We start from the raw sequence: 24042 nt of genomic DNA, 5'->3' as shown, positions 1-24042 counted from the left end.
ACAATGCCCTTATTTTCTTTTCCTTTAGCTGTAAACAGTTTTAATATGGAAAAACAAACCAAGCATTTGACAGGTTTTTATGCAGTATTAAATGAAAACAACCAGGCTTTTGAGTAAAAAAGAAAAAGTTGACTGAGGTGAACTGCATCCTTGAAAACAGAACAAGAAAATCACCCACAAAGTGAAGAATAAAGGTGCCTTTACCAGTAGACGTTCTCAGATTAGCTCTACCATTTGCTGTGGTAATCAAAAGTGATTTCCTCTTGATTGTCTCCCCTGTCCTTCTGAGGCAGAAGGAAATGGGCACTTGCACCTTAGCCCCTCCACATAGCACAGTTCCAGCTCTGGCCCACTTTTAGCATCAGTTTGAACTAAGAAGGCAGGCCGAGATACATGTATACATTTCTTCAAGTGCCCCTGCTGTATGGGAAGTAACCTCTGGTAAAGGTGATGAGCAATAGTGGGAAAGAACATCTTAAACCTCGATAGCAAGAACATCTAAGGTTTGCCTTTCAGTGTCCCGCTGGCAGCAACGCAGCTGTAGAAAGACTAGCACAATGTGAAAACTGAGCTGCTCAAAGATTTGTCAAACCGTTTTCAATGTCAGGCTACTTAAAGAGTTGCTTTTTGTCTTTCTGGTCAGCAACTCACAGCTGTGCTGGAGACCATGGAGCAAGGCTCCTATTAGACAACAGGAGAGAAGCGATCAAAAGTGGAGAAGGTAAAAAAGTGAGGAATAAGAGTTCCACATTTGAAATATTATTTATTTTGGTTCCAGAGTGGGAGCACTTTCTGCCTCGTTTTGGTCAAGATCATGAGGGTGAAGACCCTGGGGCATTTAATAGATTTCAGCATCCCAGAAGATAGTAGGATTGAGAAAGCTTGTTCCTTCCTGTTCTCCCTTCTTCCAGATACTGAAGTTGATCTCTGGACTGTAGGAGCAGCATGTCATAGCCATCATTTTGTTTGCCGCTTAGGTTCATTTCTAGACAGGCTACTGGGGTATTTTTCTTTACTGTCCCACAGTTCTCCTTGCACAAAGAACAGGATGTTTTCACCATCCATGGACAGTAGAAATTCATGTTACTATTTGGACTAAGTCAGCTTTTCTGCCTAACTTGCTGACCAGCCCAAGACAGCTTATATTTTAGAGTACCTTGCATTGTTGCTGCTTGAGCGAGTCATACACCGCTATAAATAAGCCAATTCCAAGCAACTTTGGAAGAGGAATTCTTTAAGTGTTTGCTTGAATCATACATTTGTGAGGCCAGAGAGTTACAAAAAACTACCCAAGGAGAAAAATGTAAGATTTCTTGTTAGAAATGAGATCTTACAAGATTACTAAAAAGTAGCAAGACAACATAAGGATACTGCAACTTTGAGCAGTAAATTAATGTAAAGAATTTTAGCTGAGATCTGCAGATGATAGCTTTGTGCAGGAATAACATCTTGTGTAGCCTTACAGCATGCAGACTAACTGGTTGGACTGTGGCCTTAATTTTTTTAAGGTAAGAATTTCCCAGTGGGAACATGTTGTATTACCAGAAGTGTGTACGACATTTCAAGCTGCACAGGAACTAATACACGGAGGTGAAATATCTATGATCAATAATGGTAACAATCAACACCTTTGATGTTGCTGGTAGCACTGTTGCTACAATAAAAAGACACCATGTGAATCTCAACTGTAATGAAAATACCGTCACTGGCCCTTAGGTATGGTAAAATTTCTCTGCTGGCTGAGAGGCCTCTCAAGCTCAACATCTTGACACAGCAGAGGCCAATACCCCACTGTGCTCCTGCTCTACCCCATATAAGCAAAGAACAGGCAACAGACAGCTATTCCCCAGGGAAATTGTCAAGGGGTAGGTTCTCCTACTCATTCATAACAGTCAGGTGATCTGTTGGAAGTCCTTCGTTCTTCTTAAGGCCTCCACAACCTTTTATTTTTTTCAAATCTTCTTGTCATTACACCTGTTCTATGTGAGAAGGTATGTCTAGTTATTAGGGGGTTCAGGGGATGAGAGATACTCTTCCCCTTACTAGCTTGCCTTTTGCTGATGATAGCCACAGATAGAGCCACAGATGGCCACAGGAGACCCTCACTCATGCTGGGCTTCACATTTCTCCCCAAAGCAGGCATAGTGAGGCTGCTTTCTACCTAATTTTTAATCATTTTTACTCTTATTTAGCTATAATGTCATAATGCCAAACAGGATAGCAAGGATAGTAAGGTGCTTGTTTCTCAATATACATGTTTTCCTACAACTGTGAGGTCCTTTTCAGGCAAATGTCATTATACATAGAAATCCTCCACAACACCCCAAATTTGATCTAAAATGTCAGCAAAGCAAAAGACAAAATGTGAGAGGGGAGGGACGTATCCTCTTAAAAAGAGTCAGTCTTGTTTGCTAAGCTTTATTCCTGTGGATAACAGCCACTCTTTTGTTATGGATGAAGACGCTGGTCTCCCCTGTGGAGAAGGAAAGGGTCCCCTGTAAGCCAAACTGTTGAACCTCTACAGGTCTTGCCTGTAGAATACAGTCTGTCTGCTTTGTATTTCTTTTCTCTTTGATTATTTTACCTTCTTTGATTGATAATGGTCCTTACATGTCTCAAACAGCACTCTCTGTTAATAAAGAGTAGTTCTATTGATTTATGTGATACAGCTTATATTAATTTGTTTACCTGTATTAGTATATTCTATTGCAGTTAGCTCCTTTGTAGCTAAAATTACAAATGCTAAATGGATGATTTTTCAAGTACTTTCTTTTACCCTGTCTTCCCCCATTATAATCTCTTTATTCAAAACATAATAAAGTTAATGGCATAAATCTTGAGAAATTATTTTTACAGAGGGATTTTTCTGTTTACTTGGTATTTTTAAATGGCCCACCTATCTTCAGTTTATACATAGTCATTTTGGCTGGTTATTTCATACACCGCACCACATTTAGAAAAACTTCTGTGTAACCATGGTAACTATTTTTGCTTAGGCAGAGTTGAGCATGTGGGTTCATTTTAATTTAGTTGAAAAAAAAAATAGAGAAATGTCTTGAAAGCTCCTGAAATAATTTGGGTTATTGTTGCCTTTCATTTCAGGTTCAACAGAGATAGAACCGCTCATAGCCTCTCTCTTTCTTACTTTCAATGAGGTGCGGTGGGTTTTTTTGTTTGTTTATTTGGGTTTTTTTTGGTGTTTTACTTAGCTTAGTAGATGTGGGTTGTAAAGAATTTATATAAAAGTTTGGGGAGGTTTTCCATGGGCAGCTTGCCTTCTTGAAGATTCTACATAAAAGCAACACTGCAACATTCTTCTATATTATAATACAGAGAATGTGGCCTCCTGTAACCCAATAGCCCTTATACTATGCTGGTTTGACCCAAAATCTTTGCTAGACAGATTGGATTGGGCTATAATAACTCAAAGAAGAGCCAAGAGGGCCAGAGGGAGGAAAAGTGCTGGTCCCACTTACCTGTTCCTATAGCTTTAGGGACACTTTGAAGAGTATTTCCTGACGTCCAGTTGTGCAAAGTGTTTTCTAGGGCAGGCATATGCAGGAAGCAATCAGGAAATTACATCCTTGGTGAACTTCTCTGTGTTGTTGATGCTGTGGTAGCTCAGCCATTCTAGTGATCAGAGAGAGAATAGCAAATACCCATTTCCTTCTGAAACTATTGATTCAGCATGCAGCCAGGAACTAACTTGGTCTCTTTCTGATCCAAAGTTCAAAAGGTTTTGGGGAAGAGAATTGAGATCCTTGGGAGGCCTGTGTGTGTGTCCAGCACTCTAGCTCTCATTTGGGACAAAGCTCAGGACTCCAAGGTACAGGACAAAATCACATGTTTTTATTTTCCTGTGATTCAGAAGTCACAGTGCTAGCTAATCCACATCCAGCTGACCACAGTCTGCCAGCTGGGATGGTAACTAGAACAAAGTAATCTGAAATATCCCTGGCTGGTGCTTAGACAAGTGTATGGGACCTAATAGTCTCCCTCATCAGAGCAATCAGGCTTGTGTTCCCATGGGTTTATCCTCAGTAGTTATGTGATACAACATTGGTATCATTACCATAATTAGCTGAATAACAGTTGGGAAATCTGTCAATATTTCTTGCTCACCAATTGACAAAGCATGTGTAGTGATTTGGCTGCTTCTGCAGATGGTTGTATAACATGTTTTACAAATGTTCTAGTTTGTTGGGAATTTTTTGTCTGTCAGAACATTATTTATTAAATCAGTCTTTTCAGTGTTCAAATTTATTTAATTATTATTCCAAGAGTTAATAAAAATATCTGTTCCTTGCTTTCTGTTGCAAAGGGCAGTGCTGCATATCAACATCTGTGATGCTTAATGCTGAGATTTTTATATCAGTAGTAGTTTTACTGTGGAGAAAAATACACTTCCCTGTAGAAAGCTGATGTCTCAAGTCAGCCCAAGGCTAGTTTTACGCCACGCTCTTCTTAGTAGTGACCAGATGTGGCCTCTAATCAGTCCCTAATTTCTGATATTATCTCATTGCCTGTTGGGCCTGTGAAGCACCAACTGCCTGAAAGAAGTCCTCCCTTTCTCTTGCCTTTGTGCACTTCAAATAGCTGCTGCCTTGCAAAGGGGTGTGGAGGAATCAACAACTTTTCACTGAGTTATGAAGATTTTACTTTGGCTGAGTGAAAAGTGATTGGTTTGCTTCATCACCCACTCAAAGGCTGCAACAGCTTTTCTATTTGTATTGTACAAAGGGAAAAGAAGAGTGAAAAGTCTTATATGAGAGGCAAATCTGAGGGCATGTATCAATCTCTGTAGTTCATCATTCAAACTGAATGCTGCTTTAATGAGGATGTCTAGGGAGCTACCAGGGAACACAGTCCATACTATTAGCTACAGAGCTTTGTCACCAGGTGTTTATTTTTATCAGTGCTGAATGTGTATTCATGCTCTTAAATCAATGACTGTATCTCCATTGAAAAGATTCATAGGTCAATTTCTATTGGTTATTGGATTCCCTCCACTCATTAGCTCAGAAGAACAAGGTAATTGCCAACAAACATTGTTAACAAAAGTGAACAGAACACCTTCCTGAAAGTGGAGAGGCATTACAACAACTTGTCTTTGTTAAAAAGTACAGGTTGAAGGTGCAAACAATATTCCATCTATTGAATGTGCTACATATTGTGCTTTTTGGAAGCTGTGTTTTGCTTATTTTAATAACACACTCTTTTTTTGTTTGTTTTTAAATTTTTATTATTATCCTTTAGTTGAACAGTTGAGTAAAGTGATGCTGTTAAGAAAAACTAGGGAGAATTTTTGTCTGGACATAAAAAGACAGAAAAATGTCTACGGGTTAATAAGTTTATTGTTGTACTTTAGCAGAGATTGATGCCCATAAAGCTAACAGGAACTTTTGGTACTTATTTTTAATATTTTAACGCTGTGTGATGATATAGTGGTGCACTTTTTTAAAAAGGAGAGGTTAAATCTTGATATCTGGTAATGTGGTTCTAGGTATTAGGACAGAAAATAAACAAAAAGATAAAACTTAATAGCTGAACTAAGGAAAAGCATATTTTTATAAGCTGAAGAAATCACAAGAGACTGAGAAAAGTCAGATGTAAGTACTGGGAAATTATATTATTTTTCATTAGGATTCTAAAGAGTCAACACACAATTTTCTGAGAAGTGGAACTTTCCAAAACAAAACAGTGTAATTTTGTTAGAGATGATTGGACTATTCATAATTATGTGCAGTGAATAATTTACTGGAATGTTTTTAGAGTTATCTTAAATTGTTTGTAAACACAGTGCAACTGGATAAAGTTTCAAGCATACTGTTTCTGGGCTAAATTTTCTTCTGTGGTGTGCCTATGACTTTCACACAATTACTCAATACTGTATTTGTACGGGTGTAGCTATTGATGGTGCCACCATTTTAAGCAGTGTGCTCACACTGCAGGATGACAGGACTTGTGCCAGGGGGCGTAAGCATGTAGTGAGACAATAGGTGCAAGCCATGCACTGTTTGCGTGGTGTTTGTGATGTTTCCCATTTTTGACGGCGCAGTGGTGACTGCACCAGAGAATTAGTCTTTAATGCAGGTGTGTGCAAGAAGGAAGTGTCAATAACCGCACTGTACCCTTCTGTCTTTCTCTTGCATTTTCTATTCCATAGGTGGAGACACAAATCTTGTTCCCTTCCCTTCTTGCCAGTACTCTCTCATCTCTTCTAAGCTGCCTGTCCCACATAGTCAAGTTGTCTTTGTTCTCCTGAACTCCTCTCTCTGAGTATGTTGTTAGTAATGTACTAAGGGGTGTGTCAGAGGACATCCACTGCTCAGTACCAGATTCTCAGCACAGTCTTTCCGATGGTAGCCCCCCTCCTGGGCTTGTCAGGCTTAAGATCCTACTCCATATGATAAGTAGGGTCAATGATGTTCTGGTCCTGCTTGCTGAATGTGCTGTGGCATGAGGGCTTGTCCACAGCAACAATCCTTCTGTCTGCCCATTGCTCTGTTGGGCCCCATGCAGCCTTGTGTTGTGCAGAACTTTCATTAGTTTCTTCAGAAAAGACTACTTTTGTCTCCTTGTTTTTAACATCCCAACATTTTCTGTGGATTGAGCAGAGAGAAGGACGTATTAGCCAACTGATGTAAGTATGCTCCAAAGAAAGCCTTCTAGCTCTCCCCCAGCAAATACCAACAGTGAGGTGAAAGTACACATTTCATTTGAAGAGCTTAGTGAATAGCTTCTTGCATTATTCAGTCATCTCTGCAGGTTGTAAAATTCAAACAGTACCAACTGAGGGTAAGAAGGATAGAAATACAAGCCTAGTGCTTGCAAGACTCTTATTTTTCCTTGTTTTGCCATGGGCTTTATCACTCTATCTTCCCACCTTCAGTTTCTCATTGCTTATGACCTTTGGAAGGATATTGTGAGGAAAACTACTTTGCAACGTTTTGAGTGCCTAAACTGGAAAGGAAAATGCACACCAGAAATTTTAATGCCTGAAGGACATTGTTATTTACTTCTGATTATTTGTGTTTTTTATAATAATCATATTGGTACAAATGGTGCTGAGATTTCTTAGTGAGTGGAAAAGAATCCCATAGGAATTCAACAGTAATTTACCAGTCATTGCGACTCTTTTTCAAATGTTACAGTTTAGATGTTTGTGTTGGTGTTTTGGGATTTTTCTTGTTCAATTGCAGTGGAAACCCCTCTTTCAAGACCTGACTGAAAAGATTGTTGATTCAATAGGATTAACTCCTTTGTTTTCAGTGGTCACTGAAACAGGCCTTTGGAAAGAGATTTCAGGTATTAACAAGTGTTAGTACTGAGAATGTTTATTTATGATGTATGAACTTTACAAATGTTTAATGGTAATAAATAACATCAGTATGGATAGCTGTTTGTTTCAGTCTGTACTAATAAGCCTTGGTGGCCTAAATGCTGCCTCTGACATCTGCTGCTTACCTCAGATGGGCTGACAGCAACCCACAGGATGGTACAACATGGATAAAAATTACCTGCTGGCCTTGTCCTGACTCCTGCACCTGCAGGGACAGATCCTGAGCAACAGTGAGGACCAGATAAATGAACTAAAACTTGGCTGGAATCAGCTGCTAGTATTTACTGCCTTTGGCTGTTCTCCTGTTTTGCCTGAAAAGTCAGTGGTGTTTCATCCTGTGGCTCACAGAGACCATCAGAGGAACCATCCCTGGAGCAGTGCTAATGAGTCAGCAAAAAGCAATTAAGGAAAGAGTCTATTGGCATTGTGTGTGTGAGCTCCTGGCACTTGCAAAGTGGTGGCCTCCAGCGGATGGGAAAACTTTAAGGTATATACAAATCAGTAGGTGTTGGAAAAGCTTTGTAAATCCCTGGCAAAGCTCTCTCAGGCCAGAGCATGCTGTGTCAGATTTTCTTTCTGACAAACCAGAGCATTATATTTTTGTATTCTATAAAATTTCACCCACCATAAGAGAAAGCTCCTGACAGCGTTCAGAGTCACAACATGGAGTTGGCTACCAGCTTGCTGTGCACTTGAAGAGTGTTCCCAAACTTAGGATTGTTTTTGCCTATTTGATTCTCTTCTGTATGGGCATGCCTTTTTGGCTAATGAGACACACAAAAAAGCTGTATATTTAGAAACCATTCCTATGCTAGTGGAGTAGTGGCTGGATTCCATTTAATTCGGTATGTCCAGGACGTGGTCTTTATTCCACTTTATGTGGTAACAGCTGGGAACATAAAACTATTTTTCTGGTAGTGTATGTATTTTATAAATATTTAACACTGAAAATAACTCCCTTCTTATTAACAAGAATAAGGGAATAGTGTGTGGATACATCAAATATAGTCTTTTTGAAAACTAGCTTTTCTGACTGCTGATTTAAATTTTATCTGTTTTGTAAAGTACTGCTATAAGGCAGCAGCTTTCGCAGTTTAACATTATGTATTTAATTAAGTGGAGAGTATCTTTATGTTGGTTTGGGATAGCCATCCATCTACAGACTTGGTCACAAGGAATGTAGATTTTAGAAGTTAAAAAGGTCAGGCACATATTTTGCTTGAATCATGAGAGTGCATAATTGTTTCAGAAATTCTGTGTTCCAAACATGGAACAAATCCTTGGCAATTTCCATCAGTGTCAGGTTTGAGGCTGCCTCTGTAATAAAATTCTGCTATCAGAAATCTTTGTGTTACACCTTCCTTCCTGAGTGATGAGCTACGGAATTTCCTCTGAAAAATATGTCTTGTTCCTCCAAATATATATCTCCAGGAAAGAAATGGCCAACCCTTCATATTTCAGTATCAGAAAAAATATTGGTCTGCCTCTGGAATTCCTACTTGGTTAAGTTTTAGTTGGGAAATGTTGTGAGGGCTGTAATTTCGGCAGGAACTGACAAGATCAGGGCCTATGAGACAGCAGTGCAGCCGAGCTGAGACAAAGAAAAATGTTAAATACTGTTTGCAGTTCTTAAAACTCCCTAAAAAAATATGAGAATGTGAATAGCCTGGTTTTTGTCTCATAGAATTTTTTTTTTACATGCGAAGAATAGTATAGACACTTCCAGATGAAACAACCTGTTTCCTTTTGAAAAATGTCTCATGCTGACATTTCAGGAGGAAAAGAAAATACCTTATTCTATATTTACAATGATGAGTCTAGGAAAGTTTTATTCTGATTGAAGCATGTTTATCAGTGTGTATATTGTAAACTGGAATCTCATACACTTCTATTAAATATACTAAATAACTAATAACAAACACTTGATTTTAATGTAAAAAGTTTATAGGGAGTAACATGAGTTTTAATACACAGACTTGGGTCAGATACTCTATGTGCTGCAGCAGGCTTGATTTGTTATGTTTGACCTTTTAATGAATTCCGATTCCGTCCCCGGCAGCCCTTGCGGAACCGGTGACTTGGCGCGACCGTTACCACGGTGACGCGGGAGATTTAAAAGCGGCTGTAACTCGAGACAAGCACTCAGTTCCTCGGATCAGCTGACTGAAGCCAGCTCTGCCGGAGCCGGGAGCGAAATCTCGAAGCTACAGAGGTAAGAGAGGGTAAAGAGAGGAGTTTCTGGTCGCGTTTTCGATTCCGCTACCCGGGAGTCCCCGGCAGCCCTTGCGGAACCGGCTGACGTGGCGCGGCCGTTACCACGGTGACGGAAGTCACACCCCTCCCCCTTGCTTTGAAAAAGCCTCCGGGAGCCCACCAGGCGCTGGGAGGTGAACGTGCTTGTGAGGCAGGTGAGCACCACCCACACGGTGCTGCAGCAGCGACTGGGGCTGCTCGTGCAGTAGAGTTCAGAGGTTCTGTCACTCCTCGCTGTTAGACCTCTCACTTGTTGCTGGTGACACAGACTGGGGTGTGGCAGGGCAAACAGACTGGACACAACTAGCTCTTGTAGGTGAGTTTGTCCAGGGTTTCATTTTGTTTTCTTGTCCCCAATTTAACTAAGGGTAGCAATGGTTTCTAGAAAAAGGAAAGCTGTTGCTGCCGTTAATACAAAGAGTGTGTCTACACAGACACTACCTGCCAAGAAGGATGCAGCCACCCCGGCTTCTGGCTGCGCAGAGTGTCTGTGCCTGGCATTAGTACCAGAGAATGGTATGGGAGGCACCTGTGTACGATGTGACCAGGTCAATGATTTACTGTGCCTAGTGGCAGAGCTTAAGGAAGAGGTGGAGAGACTAAGGAGCATTAGGGAAAGTGAAGAAGAAATAGACTGGTGGGGTCAGGCTCTTTTGACTCCTAAGGGTGTGCAACAGGAGATGGCAAAGCCTTGTCCCTCCTGCCATAAGGTGGATACAGCAGATCTAATTGATGGGGGGGAATGGAAACAGGTCCCTGATCGGAGAGGTAAAAGAACCCTCTCTCGAACCCCATCACAGCCCTTGGTGCCCCTAACAAATAGATATGAGGCCCTGGACCCTGAAAATCAGGCAGAGGACAGCCAATAAGATCCACCTGGAGAGCCCTCTGGATGGACCTCATCAACAAAAAGAATCACAACTGCAGCTGTAAGAGGAAAAAAAAAAAGAAGAGTGGTAGTAGTCGGCGACTCTCTTCTGAGGGGAACAGAGGGCCCTATATGTTGCCCAGACCCATCCCACAGGGAGGTCTGCTGCCTTCCTGGGGCCAGGGTGAGGGACATTAATAGAAGACTTCCGGAGCTGATTCAGCCCTCAGACTACTATCCCCTGTTAGTAGTCCAAGCTGACAGCGACGACATCAACAGAAGAAGTATCAAGATAATTAAAAAGGACTTTAAAGCACTGGGTCAGTCAGTTCATGGGACGGGAGCACAAGTGATATTTGCCTCAGTTCCTGTGCTAGCTGGGATGGATGAGGAACTAAATAAAGAGAGGAGCAGAAAATCCCATCTCATCAACAGGTGGCTTAAGGATTGGTATCACCGTCAAAATTTTGGGTTTTTTGACCATGGGGCAAGCTCCGTGGTACCCAGTCTCCTCAAATCAGATGGGCTTCATCCTTCTAGGGAGAGCAAGAGGACTATAGCCCATAAGTTGGCAGGGCTGATCAGGAGGGCTTTAAACTAGGTTTGAAGGGGGAAGGGATTGAAACTGGGCTCTCCAAAGATCAGCCTAAGGATGGAAAGCCCGAATTAAGAGGGAAATCAGCAGCCCACTTGAAGTGCATGTACACTAATGCACGCAGTATGGGCAACAAACAAGAGGATCTGGAAGCCATCATGCACCAGGAAAGCTATGACATAGTTGCCATCACAGAAACATGGTGGGATGACTCATATGACTGGAGTGCTGCTATGTGTGGCTACAAGCTCTTCAGAAAAGATAGGCAGGGTAGGAGAGGTGGAGGGGTGGCTTTATATGTTAGAGAGTCACTCGACTCTGTTAAACTTGAGGTCAGCAGTGACAAGGTTGAGTGCCTGTGGACCAGAATCAGGGGGAAGTCCAACAAGGCTGACATCCTTGTGGGTGTCTGTTATAGACCGCCCAACCAGGATGATGGAGATGAATTATTCTACAAGAAGCTGGCAGATGTCTCAGAATCGACGGCCCTTGTTCTTGTGGGTGACTTTAACCTGCCGGATATCTGCTGGGAGCTCAATACTGCACAGAAGAGGCAGTCTAGGAAGTTCCTAGAGTGTATAGAGGACAATTTCCTTCATCAGCTGGTAAATGAGCCCACCAAGGGCAAGACCCCACTAGACCTACTGTTTACAAACAGAGAAGGGCTGGTGGGAGATGTAGTGGTTGGAGGCCACCTGGGGCATAACGACCATGAAATAATAGAATTTTCAATACTCAGAGATGCAGGGAGAACCATTAACAAAACCTCTACGCTGGACTTCCGGAGGGCAGATTTTTGCCCATTCAGAAGTCTAGTTCAGAGCATACCCTGGGAAACAATGCTTAAAAACAAGGGGGCCCAGGAGGGTTGGACATGCTTCAAGCAGGTGGTTTTGAGTGCACAGGAACAGGCTATACCAGTGTGCCAAAAGGCTAGCCGGCGGGGAAGACAACCGGCTTGGCTAAACAGGGAGATTCTGAATGAAATCAGAAATAAAAAAGAGACTTTACCAACTGTGGAAAAAAAGGGCTGGCTCCTTATGAAGAATTTATGGAAATAGCTAGATCATGCAGAAAAAAGATCAGGGAAACAAAAGTGCAATTTGAAGTTAATTTGGCCTATTCTGTCAGGGATAATAAAAAGTCCTTTTTCAAATATGTTAATAACAAAAAGAGGGGCAAGGAAAACCTCCATTCTCTGTTGGACTCTGAAGGAAATATAGTTAACAAAGATGAGGAGAAAGCTGAGGTACTTAATACCCACTTTGCCTCAGTTTTTACCAGTAAGACAGGTGGCCCTCAGGACAACTCATCTCTGGAGGTGGTTGACAGAGATAGGAAGCCAAATAGGCCCCTTGTATTCCAGGAGCAAATAGCTGGTGATTTACTGAGCCATCTGGATCCTCACAAGTCTATGGGACCAGATGGGATCCATCCTAGGGTGATGAGGGAGCTAGCAGAAGAACTTGCCAAGCCGCTCTCCATCATCTTCCAACAGTCCTGGCTCACTGGGGAGGTCCCATATGATTGGAAATTGGCCAATGTTACCCCAGTCCACAAAAAGGGCTGCAGAGCTGACCCTGGCAACTACAGGCCTGTCAGCCTGAGCTCGGTGCCTGGCAGGGTTATGGAGCAGATCATCCTGAATGGAATCACACAGCACCTTCAGGATGGACAAGGGACCAGACCCAGCCAGCATGGGTTTAGGAGGGGCAGGTCCTGTCTGACCAACCTGATCTCCTTTTATGATCAGGTGACCCAGCTGGTGGATGAGGGGAAAGCCGTGGATGTGGTCTATCTGGACTTCAGCAAGGCCTTTGACACTGTCTCCCATAATATACTCTTGCAAAAGCTGGTAGCCCATGGCTTGGACAAGTGTACTCTACGCTGGGTTAAGAACTGGCTGGAGGGCCGGGCCCAGAGAGTGCTGGTGAATGGGGCTGCATCTAGCTGGCGGCCAGTCACTAGTGGTGTTCCCCAGGGGTCAGTGTTGGGTCCAGTCCTGTTTAACATCTTTATTGACGATTTAGATGAGGGGATTGAGGCCATCATCAGCAAATTTGCTGATGACACCAAGTTGGGAGGGAGTGTCGACCTGCTGGAAAGCAGGAGGGCTCTGCAGAGGGATCTGGATAGACTGGAAAAATGGGCTGATTCCAATGGGATGAAGTTCAATAAGGCCAAGTGCCGGGTGCTGCACTTTGGTCACAACAACCCCCTGCAGCGCTACAGGCTGGGCGCAGAGTGGCTGGAGAGCAGTCAGACAGAAAGGGACCTGGGGGTACTAATTGACAGGAAGCTCAACATGAGCCAACAGTGTGCCCAGGTGGCCAAGAAGGCCAACGGTATCCTGTCCTGTATCAAAAATAGCGTGGTCAGCAGGACAAGGGAAGTGATCCCCTGTACTCTGCATTGGTGAGGCCACACCTGGGGTATTGTGTTCAGTTCTGGGCCCCTCAGTTCAGGAAAGACATTGAAGTGCTGGAGCGGGTCCAGAGAAGAGCAACACGACTGGTGAAGGGACTTGAACATAAGACCTATGAGGAGAGGCTGAGGGAGCTGGGGTTGCTTAGTCTAGAGAAGAGGAGGCTTAGAGGTGACCTCATCACTCTCTATAACTACCTGAAGGGAAGGTATAGCCAGGTGGGGATTGGTCTCTTCTCCCAGGCAGTTAGCAACAGGACAAGGGGGCATGGGCTTAAACTCTGCCAGGGGAAATTTAGGCTGGATATTAGAAAGAAATTCTTTACAGAGAGAGTGGTCAGGCATTGGAATGGCCTGCCCAGGGAGGTGGTGGACTCGCCGTCCCTAGAGGTTTTTAAACTGAGATTGGACATGGCACTTAGTGCCATGATCTAGTAAACGGACTAGAGTTGGACCAAGGGTTGGACTCAATGATCTCTGAGGTCTTTTCCAACCCAGTCGATTCTGTGATTCTGTGATGTTCAGGTAAACAGCATATCACAAGTGTCTTGCTCAACTGGTAAACGTCCACATTATATTAATTTGAGTATTTTCATTTCTGCAAATGGACCTCTGCAGTCCTTGCTAAGAATAATCCAACCAAATATTGTGTTCAGGTATGCATTTCCTCTCAAAAATATTTCTTTTTAACCTCTTTTCTAACCTCTAATCTGCCCTGTGGAAAAACTGAGTCTGATTAGAGGAAAAAAATCTGACAGCCAGGATGAAGGAAATATTTCTAGGCCCTTCACAAACTTGGTTAGTGTCTGAACTTCAGGATTTTTTAGTTCCATGACTGTTCTTAAATTGTGATATTGGGTGGAGGGTCTCATACGAAAGACAGGGCAATGTTTTTTCTTTATGTAGTGAAATACTTTTAAATTTAATCTTGACCTTAATTTTAGTTAAAGTACTACCTTGTACTCATACAAAGTTTGCTAAGATGGTTGCTCAGACAATATTGCAGGCAGAGAACACGTTTTTCCTATACTAAAGTTCACATACAGAAACGATTATTTATTTCCCTGATGTTAGTCTCAGCAAAAGTTTTTATGGGTGCACTTGCCAAAGCTTTTGCTTAATAAAAACTTTGTTGAGAAAAATAAAATTAATTCCAGGAAGTAAAGAAAGATTAGATTTTAAATGGCAGAAATTTTAGATGTTATGCAAGAATTTCAGATTAATATATACAGGGAAGTTAAAACTGTTACAGATTTTTGTCAGGTGTGATCACACAGCCAGTGGTTTGTTGAGCTACATTTTCTCCAGATTAACTGTGAGACTGGGACTTGGTGGAGGGCTTTTAAACTCTGAACTGAACCTGCTGAGCAATGAGGAATATCCGCTTTCTGCCATTGCACATCTTGAAAAGAGGTGATGATGACAAGAGCTGTGTGTCAATCCATGAATTAACAGGACAAACTGAATAGTGAAGTAAAGAAATGCTTACAGTGAGCTACGTATCTCAGCTTTGTCTTGGGTATCGTGAGTCCCTTTGAACTGGATCTCACTTGCACTCAGAGTGGCAAACAGAACTGTGTCTTCAGGTATGTGATGCAGTTCTGGAATAGGCTGCACCTAACTCCCAGACAGATTCAGAGCTCAGCTGAAATGGGTCCAAGCCCAAAGGGTCTGAACACATTTAGGTAACCAAGACTGCCCTGGTGGGACAGGTATGGACCTCAGTGTGCCCTGCACAACTTTTGCGACAGTAGCTCTGGCACACCTGCGTCATGTGTAGAAACAGCAGGACAACAGTGGGTGTCAAAGCACCTGCAGATCTTTGCTTTTCTCAGATATCTTGCCTCCAGTAACATGGAGGAGGTGGGGGGGGAAAGCATAACTTCTCTGAAATATGCTCCAGCAGATGTATTGGGGAATAATGATTAATTAGTGATACAGCAGGTGTTTTGGAACTTTGGGCACAGATAACACGTAAGGCCTCTTTGCTTTCCAACTCCCTCTCTAAAAGCACTTTTATTGGATATTTTACCCTTGACTTGTTGTGTGCGTTATGCAGACCTTAGCCTGCATTTGATGCATTCTGACAGAAGAAAAATGATCAGTGCGAAACATGAACAATGCCAGTTTCTTCTGTGGAGTTGACTCACGATAGTGTGACACTTCTGTGAGCCTGGCCCTTTTGAATGCAAAGTCTGTGGTTTTTTTGTTCGTGCACATGCATATATACACACACATTATAAAGACCAGTTTTAGAGTAATCCTCAAATACCAGCAACGACATTGCTTATTACTGGAGCAGGAGGCAGAAATGGCTGATGTGCTGAGGCAAGCAAAATGCTTTGAACTAGAATAGCAATTTCCAGGAAGCTGGAACAGGAATAATGTTGGTTTCGCTCCTGCCCAGCCCAGCAGGGGATGTTCCTCGGAAATGTTCCACTCACACTGGTCTGTGTGCTGTTGGACTGTGGAGAGTGTTGAGTGACTCAGTGATGAAAACGTTGCTCATCTGTCCCCCAGACATTTGGGGCTCTTTTCTTGCACCTTGTGAGAGTGAAAGGTAAGGGATGATGGGAGAAGCAGCAGCAGCACCCAGTTCAAGTGAACATATTGCTAAAATGGAGGCAGCTTTGGCTCAGTGGCTCCAAGAACAAAGCTATCCATGCTGAAGAGGGTTTCACGAAGGAGAAGCGGATGAAAGTGCCTAAGTGTGTTGATGTGGCAGGAAGAAAAGAGGGGGAAAAAGAGGGTGGAGATAACATGACCAGCAGTATTGACATGTCTTGTGGGACAACTGGTAAAGGAGAAGGAGAAGGGCAGGTAGCAGTTTGAATATGTCAGCAGGAGAGAGGCTGGCTCTCCCAGCTTATTATAGCTTGTTCCCATCCTTCTCCAGTTTTAGTCACTGATGATTTTTTGCATCTAGACACCAAAAGATGACTATTTACTCACATTTTTGGTATGATTAACTCATCTCTTATTCGTGTTTGGAGTCATTAGTTTATATTTACTATAACATTTGCTGTAGACTCTAGGATGTTAACACACAGACAGCCTTTAAATAATAACTTTAAGTCCTTACTGAAACGACAGTACAATGCTCTGAGAACTTTATAGTCACAGATGGTGCTGAGGAAATATTTCACAATGAATAATTTATCCAGCAGACAAATGTAATGTTCCTAGCTAGCTCATGAACAGATCATGAAACTATTTTTTATTCAAAATATTTCATTATTTTTTCCCAGCAAATAGTCCTCTGCATCTGGTACATTACCAGCTTCTTCCAAGAATTGTGATATACATTTTTTACTCCATTGGGAGTTTTATGAAATAGTAACTGCCCTTTCTGTTCTCAATCAGTTGGGTGGTGTATTTACTGTCTTGAAATATACTGTTATTGGGAACCTGTCTGTATGATATGGCCAGCTGAGGCGAAGATTAGATGGGTATGATTAAAAAGAGAAAATGAAAGAAAAACACACAATACAAATGATGGCAATACTTCCTAAAGTTGTAGGTAAACACGATTTTTAAAACAGATTTTGTTTTCATAATGCACTATGTAAAAACAGAAACAAAAACCAAACAGTAGCCCCTGGTCTTTTCAAAATGTGGAGCACTGTTGAACAAGATCATTATTTGTTAAGACAGATTATCTCAGTTTCCAGAAAAAGACTTGATAGGTTCAAAGCAATGGTATGCATGTCTGGCATCATATGGGAAAGCTGTTCAGAGTAAAAGGCTTATTTCAAAGTGAGGCTCCCAGGAGGATGGGTTGTATTTGAAGAGTAATATTCTGTTCCACTGACTACAATAGTAGTAATCTGTTAACCTCTGAGGCAGCACAGCAGTGTTGTCTCATAAATAAAGCTGTAAAAATTGATGAAAACATAGAAAAATAACAAAAACCTCAAAGCCACTGCTGAAAAACTTGTTCAGGAAATGGAAAGCTATTTTCAAGGTATGTGAAGAGAAAGATAATGAAGCTTGAATTTTTGTATAAATACAGAATGAAACCATCCATTGAAAAGGAATTGGTGAAAGTTATAAACCAACATACTCTAAATGATATCTGGGAGTATGCTTTGGTAATCTATGGCAGCTTCAGTCTGGTTCAGTTGCAAAATCTGTCAGATCCCCCAGAAAAAACAAAGTATATACTTTTGCACTGGCTTGTCACTGTAACGTTATCTCACTCTCTTATTTGGATGATTAGAATCATACAATAGAATTATAGAATGTCCTGAGTTGGAAGGGACCCACAGGGATCACCAAGTCCGACTCCTGTCCTTGCATATGACAACTCCACAGTTCATACCTCATGTCTGAGGACATTATCCAGTCTCATCTTGAACACTGTCAGGCTTGGGGCTTTGTCTGCCTCCCTGGGCAGCCCGTTCCAGTGCTCCACCACCCTCTGGGTGAAGAACCTTTTCCTAATGTTCAACCTAAACCTCTCTTGGCATATCTTCTTGATATTCCCTTGGGTTCTGTCATTGGTCACCAGAGAGAAGAGGTATTGGTACCTACTGTCACGGAGGCACCCCGAGGTTAGTTTAAGGGACAACAGGGTCCAAAACAACTTTTATTAAACCGGTGAGAAACAGGGTTTTAGCACTCCAAAGGTGACTTAAATAAAGGTTCGGATATCAGTTGAGGAAAATTACTAAGGGGCAGCAACTAATACAACAGGCGGTCCACAGTGTGCATCCACGTGGCTTCACTCAAAACAATGCCGGAGCCAGCCCTGAGTCCCGGAGAAGTACACACTTGCCTAAACACAGTGTGGGATTATTTTAAAAGAGATACACGTACTCGTAGTGAGTACGGAAAGTGTACACTCGCGATTGTGCAAGGGTAAATTTACAATACACTCGCAATCGTGCGAGGTTTAATTTACTTACACGTGCAAATGTGCACGGAATATTACACATGCTTATGTGGAAGCACGGGAGGAAAATACACTTGCAATTGTGCGAGGAAATAATTTATACACATGCTAATGTTGAGCACAGAAAGTATACACGTGCAAATGTGCACGGAAAGTATACACGTGCAAATGTGCATGGAAGGAAAATACACCCGTGATTCTGCGAGGATTAATTTATACGCCTGCAAATGTGCACGGATAGTTACACGTGCATATGTGCACGGAAGGAAAATACACCCGTGATTGTGCGAGGATTTTACACGTGCTTGTATTGAGCACGGAAAGTTACACGTGCATATATGCACGGAACGTATAAATATACTCCCAATCCTGCGAGAAGTTTTACTCACACCCGTGGCGGCGAGGCAAGAGCAGTCCCCGTCCCGGGGAGGGGGGCTCTCGGTGGCAGCATCTTGCTCGTGCTCCGAGAGATCCGCAGCAAAGGGCGGAGTCTCAACGAGAATCTCGTTTTTATACTGGCTGATCAGATCTGACTGTAGGCATTCTAGAAGCTTCTCTGTGCCCCCACCCTGGCTGTGGGTGCCCCTGAAGCCTCCAAACATCCCCCATACCGGCCGCAGGTGCCCAGCGGCTCCCTGGTGCCTCGGCACTCCCTTCTCCTAACTGCCCTAGCCAGGGTGCTCTGGGGCCAAACAAAAGAAGCTGTTAGCCTCAAGTAGCAGAGAGGGAGGGAGATGTGCCTATTCCTTCCATACTGAAGGAGGGAGGGGGAGAGAGGGGGGTTTGCATTCTGCCACACCTACCCTTCCTGTTCACCTTTAGAGGAAGCTGTAGACTGCAATGAGGTCTCCCTTTAGTCTCCTCCAGGCTGAACAGACTAAGTGACTAAGCAGTGTCTCTAATGAGACACTCATGGTGTCTCTAATGAACCCTCTCTTTCACCATGCAACTCCATGGGAATGTGATGCTACTCCACATCTATTTGACCTTGTTTGTTTAAGACTTTAATTGTAGTTACTTAGCTTCCAGTGCTAGCTAGTCCACTTTCTTGACTTGAGAACCTAGATACTGCCCTTCTGCTGTAGATGTCTTAGTTCCTCTGTGTAGAGACATTCTTGCACTGTTTGACCGGGATTAGAGGGTTTCTGATTCACACCACTGTGGAGGTTTTGTCTCACAGGTATGGGAGTTCTCTAGGTACTTCTGAACCTAGATGAGCTGTGCAATAAAAATGTGTTCCTTGTAGTCACTGTTTCTCATAGCTGTTCCAGCTGTATCTACTCACTGGGATCAAACAGAGGCCTCCTAGCTGGTGCTAGAATGGAGAATGAGGTATTTGGTTGTGGCAGTGAGAATCTCCCAGGTATTTTCCACTGCTTCAGCTCCTGTACCCACCTAGAAACAAGCTCTGTAAGGTAAGTATAATCCCAGCCAAGTGGTGATAGCATCAGCCTATATATTCCTGTATAGCATGAAAAGGAAGCGGTTTAAAAGGAGAAGCACGTAAGCCTCTCAATGGATGATGGTAATCTGTGGCACATAAAGGCCAAATTGTTTTCTTAATTGGTTCTGAACAAAGCTTTCAATAAGATAGAATTAGGAGAAGACTCTAGCAAATGACTTTCTTTTCTAGCCACATTATAGGCAAAAAAGAATATAATTTGAAGCCTTTTCTGCAGGCAACATCTCCAAAGTAAACCGATTTTTAGTAGTTTTTGGACTACAGGGATAGAAATTTAACAGGTAAGAGCAAAAATGTTTTGCTAGAAATAGGATTTTTTAAAATGTAGTCAATTTCAAAACAGCTGGGTCTGGGGAGAATGCATTTCTTGGCACTGATTTTGAAAAAATAAAAAGTTTTATTTCTACTTCAAGATTTTTGGAAGAAAAAACCCCAAACTCTCATGTAAAAGGTCTGGCCTACCTGCTTGTTTGTACTTCAGAACATGAGTTTGCAGGCTAGGTTTAATAAAAACAATTCTAGGGAAAGTATGCCTTTGAGAAATATAAAGAAACAATGCATAGTAGACTAAGCAGTAGATAAAAGTTCAAAGTATACAAATCTTTAACTACATATTATTTTGATATAAGAGGAGTGGAGGGACACTCTTAGGAAAAAAAATGAATTTTTTTTTTAAAAAGGCAAAGTAATTCCCAGATGGGTTGTAATTGATTTTAAGGTAAAAAACCCAAGTGCTGACTACAAAATGGTCAAAAATTATATAGAGCAGAAATAATAGAGGACAACAAAAGCAAATGATAGTTGCAATTTTGGGGGCATGAACACTTGTATTTTCCATTAGAGAGTTCATTTATGACTTTTTACAAAACTATTGAGCTCTGGTCTGTTTGGAAGCTCAGTGTGGAACAATGAAAAACAGATTAAGAAGAGACTAGACTTTCATCACTGGTATGACACAGGACACAACTGTACAGAAAAGGTAATAACCCTGTGGACTTCGGCAATTTAAGCTGATCCCACTCTCCCTGCCTGAAGAACCTTATGTGTGCACACATTTGGACATACATCTGCATACCAGGATTGCATCTAGCCTAGTTGTAGCCTGGTAAACATTGTATTGCTATCGCTTGCAGAGAGGCAGCAGCATTCAAGCTGACCCTACAAGGTCACAGAGCCTGTTGGTCTTTGTTTGAACTTGACCTACCTGGAGCTTTGCTTGAGGGTGTTCAGCTGTAGATGCCCTTTTTTTCTAATGGTCAGGTGGCTATTGCCTGATTTTTTACTTTTGCTTATAATCATGAGCTATAACCATAATTTTTAAATGGCTGTTAACAAGCAGCATTCTGTGTCAAATGAAATATTTAGGTCTTAGCATGATGACATTATATAAAGGAGTACAAGTATGGTGTGACAACTAATGCCCTGTAATCAGAGACACAGTGGAAACAACCTGTATGCATGGGCTGAAGTGACAGGATGACGAGCAAGTAAGTACAGTAGAGAAGTGGCAAGTCCGGGCTTCTTTTTTTTCTTTTTCTGTAATAGCTAGGTCTGGACTAATAATTCTTTTAGACAGTTATTCAGCTGGTAAATCAATAATGAACAACAATGAACAATAAATTTTTTTACTTGGTGTTTCTTTTTTGCCCACAACAATAAATTGAATGTGTCAAAGTAGCTGTGTCTAAACCTGAGCAGAGCTTAACTGCCACTGAATTTAAGCCTTTTTTAATTGAGCTCTCCACTTCATGGCTCATTTCAATTAAAATGTCACTACTTTCTCAGGAGGGCTGAGTCCAGTCTTCTTAGCTCTCCTGTGCCACTTTGCTCCTTCCCTGACAGAACGTTCAGGCTTCTGTGACTTGGCCACATTGCAAGGCTGCAGGGTAGTAAATGGGGGACAGGAAGGTGCTGGGGTGACATGGGGAGCTGGTGGTAGGTATAAGCCCACCTGGGATCCTTGCAGAAACAGGGGTTGGGGCTTTAACCTTTCACACCCTAAAAGTTCAGAGCTCCTGTTTTGGCAAGCACATGGCTTACTCCAAATTTGAGTTGGGGTGAGAGGGGATAGCAGGTGGGGATGGTGTGGGTGACAGGGTCCTTTGAGCTTGAACGTCCACCCCTGTATTAGTGCAATAGTGAAGATGTAATATATGGGCCCATTCTGCCAAGCCCATCCAGAATGTGCCACAAACTGAGTTACCAGAAACAACTTCAAGAGACTGAGATCATTGGCTTTGGATCAGGGGGTAGATGTCTTTGTTTTGAGCAAAACTGTTAAGAAGGCATGGTTGCAACTGCAAATGTGTAAAAGAGTAAATCAGACCACGATGCTGCTCCCAGAAAAGCAAAGCACAAATTCCTCCTAACTTCTGTGGGTATACGGTTAATCTCAATAACCTGGCAGCTGTTGATATACTATCAACTATTTCTACATGCATATACACATCCTGATTGTATTTATAACATGAATTCTTCAGGAATTATAATACTTGATATGCAAAAGTGGTTCTTGTATTTACTGGGTGTCATGAAATAGCTCAGCATGATCTGGCCACCTAAGTACAAAATCTCCAGCACTGTTGTGAGAAAACCAATTCCCATAGTGGACGGAAGTGAGGAGAAAACAATTAAATTCTGCAATTTGCCTGCTGGTCAGCTTAGAACTGAGAAGCTTCACCAAGATTTATCTTCTTAAACACTGTTGTATAATGTGGGAGAAGATAGCTTTATGGACCTGTGAAGTGCAATCAGAACATGGTAACAAAAACAGGTCAACATCGAACACAGAAGCCCTCATATTTTCTTGCTATGTAAAAACACACACAAAATTTGATCTGTATTTAAATAATTGCTCTTGGTTATGTGTTATGAAGAATTGTTAAATAGGCAAAATACATGTGATTCAGACACAAAACCAATATTACCTGAGTTTTAGATTTGTGTTTATAAAGCTCACTAGAATAAAGTTTTATTGTGGAAAGTGCTGGAATAAAATATGGCTGAAATAAATGAACTGGTGATTTCTCTACAGAGGAGACCAATGGATTTGTGACATGAAGTAGTCCTATCTAGTGCTTTTGCAGTGAATCTTCTCAGTTCATTTTTCACTCTTATTACATTAGAAAAAGAAAAATCTAACAATTGACTATTTTTCTTTGCTCTTATTAAAACATTTAACTTAAATACCCAGCAATATTTTCCCCTTTATCAAACTGGGGTATCAAACTTCACAAATTTCAGATCCTTTACAACCCATTTAATTGAAATGTATTATTTTGGATATTTTTCTTTCACCCTGTAGCCATGATTCCAAATGTGTGTGGGCATTCCCAGTTAACTTCCCTACTTCTTTGGTTTTGGAATGCATCAGAACTTCCATGCCAGCATTACGGTTGGGATCACCAGTCTTGGGCTGTTGTGTGTTCACCTTCCTGAAGCCAAAGGTACCACATGTGCTGTTTCTGAGCAGCCAAAGCCCCCTCATCTCATCTTGCCTTTCAAGATGCAGGAGACCTTAGCTGTTCACCTCTTCTGCAGCATCTAGGAGGGACACACTTCTTTTGACCTCTGCAAATAACACACTTATGCCTCTATCTGTGAGAACTGATTGTTTTTATTTCTATTTTTCACTGTCTTCAGGGTGTTTAGATAGATGGCAGATTTATCTATCACACATAAGCCCACATAAGGAGGGAAGTGAATTGCACAGAAACCGAGACTTTGAAATACCTTCATGCCATAACTCACCCCACAGGTGAGACCTTGGCTTGTTGAGCTTTTCCACCACTTTGAATGAGCTTTTCTACCACTTTCAACACTCAACAGCTCTCCTTTTGGGAGAATCACTGCCTTTCAGTGGTCTCCAGATAGCCATCTCTCCCACACACAAAGCAATATCCTGCTTGGCCTGATCCTCCTCTCTTCTTGGTGTGGCTCCCCACCAAAATGAAGGTCCTAGCCAGTCTCTGGCAGATTTGCCCAGAGAGCACACAAAGTGTCTGGGAATCCTGGATATGTCTCTAATCTATATTGCTCACAATGGACAAAGATTTTTTCTCTTTGCCTTCACCATGGGTTTTGCCAATACCAGTGAGATTGACCTGGCACAGCAAAGTGTTACATGCTGCAATTGCAGCTTAATTTTGCTGGATGCACATAGCTTTGGGCATGAGCCTATATAGTGCAGGAGTTACTGGGCTCT

General features: G+C 42.1%; 1 long non-coding RNA gene across 1 annotated transcript in view; it reads left to right on the top strand.

Annotated features, from left to right (window-relative positions):
* The first annotated feature begins 9333 nt into the window (after positions 1–9333).
* LOC110357391 (uncharacterized) overlaps positions 9334–24042 on the top strand; it is an 89242-nt gene continuing 74533 nt past the window's right edge. The window contains exon 1 of the long non-coding RNA XR_010468810.1: positions 9334–9554. This is a non-coding gene — a long non-coding RNA (uncharacterized LOC110357391). The remainder of the gene's footprint in view (positions 9555–24042) is intronic.

Source organism: Columba livia, chromosome Z (assembly GCF_036013475.1).
Source record: "Columba livia isolate bColLiv1 breed racing homer chromosome Z, bColLiv1.pat.W.v2, whole genome shotgun sequence".
Lineage (NCBI taxonomy): Eukaryota > Metazoa > Chordata > Aves > Columbiformes > Columbidae > Columba > Columba livia.
The sequence above is the reverse complement of the archived record's forward strand: the minus strand, read 5'-3'. Positions and strand labels throughout refer to the sequence as shown.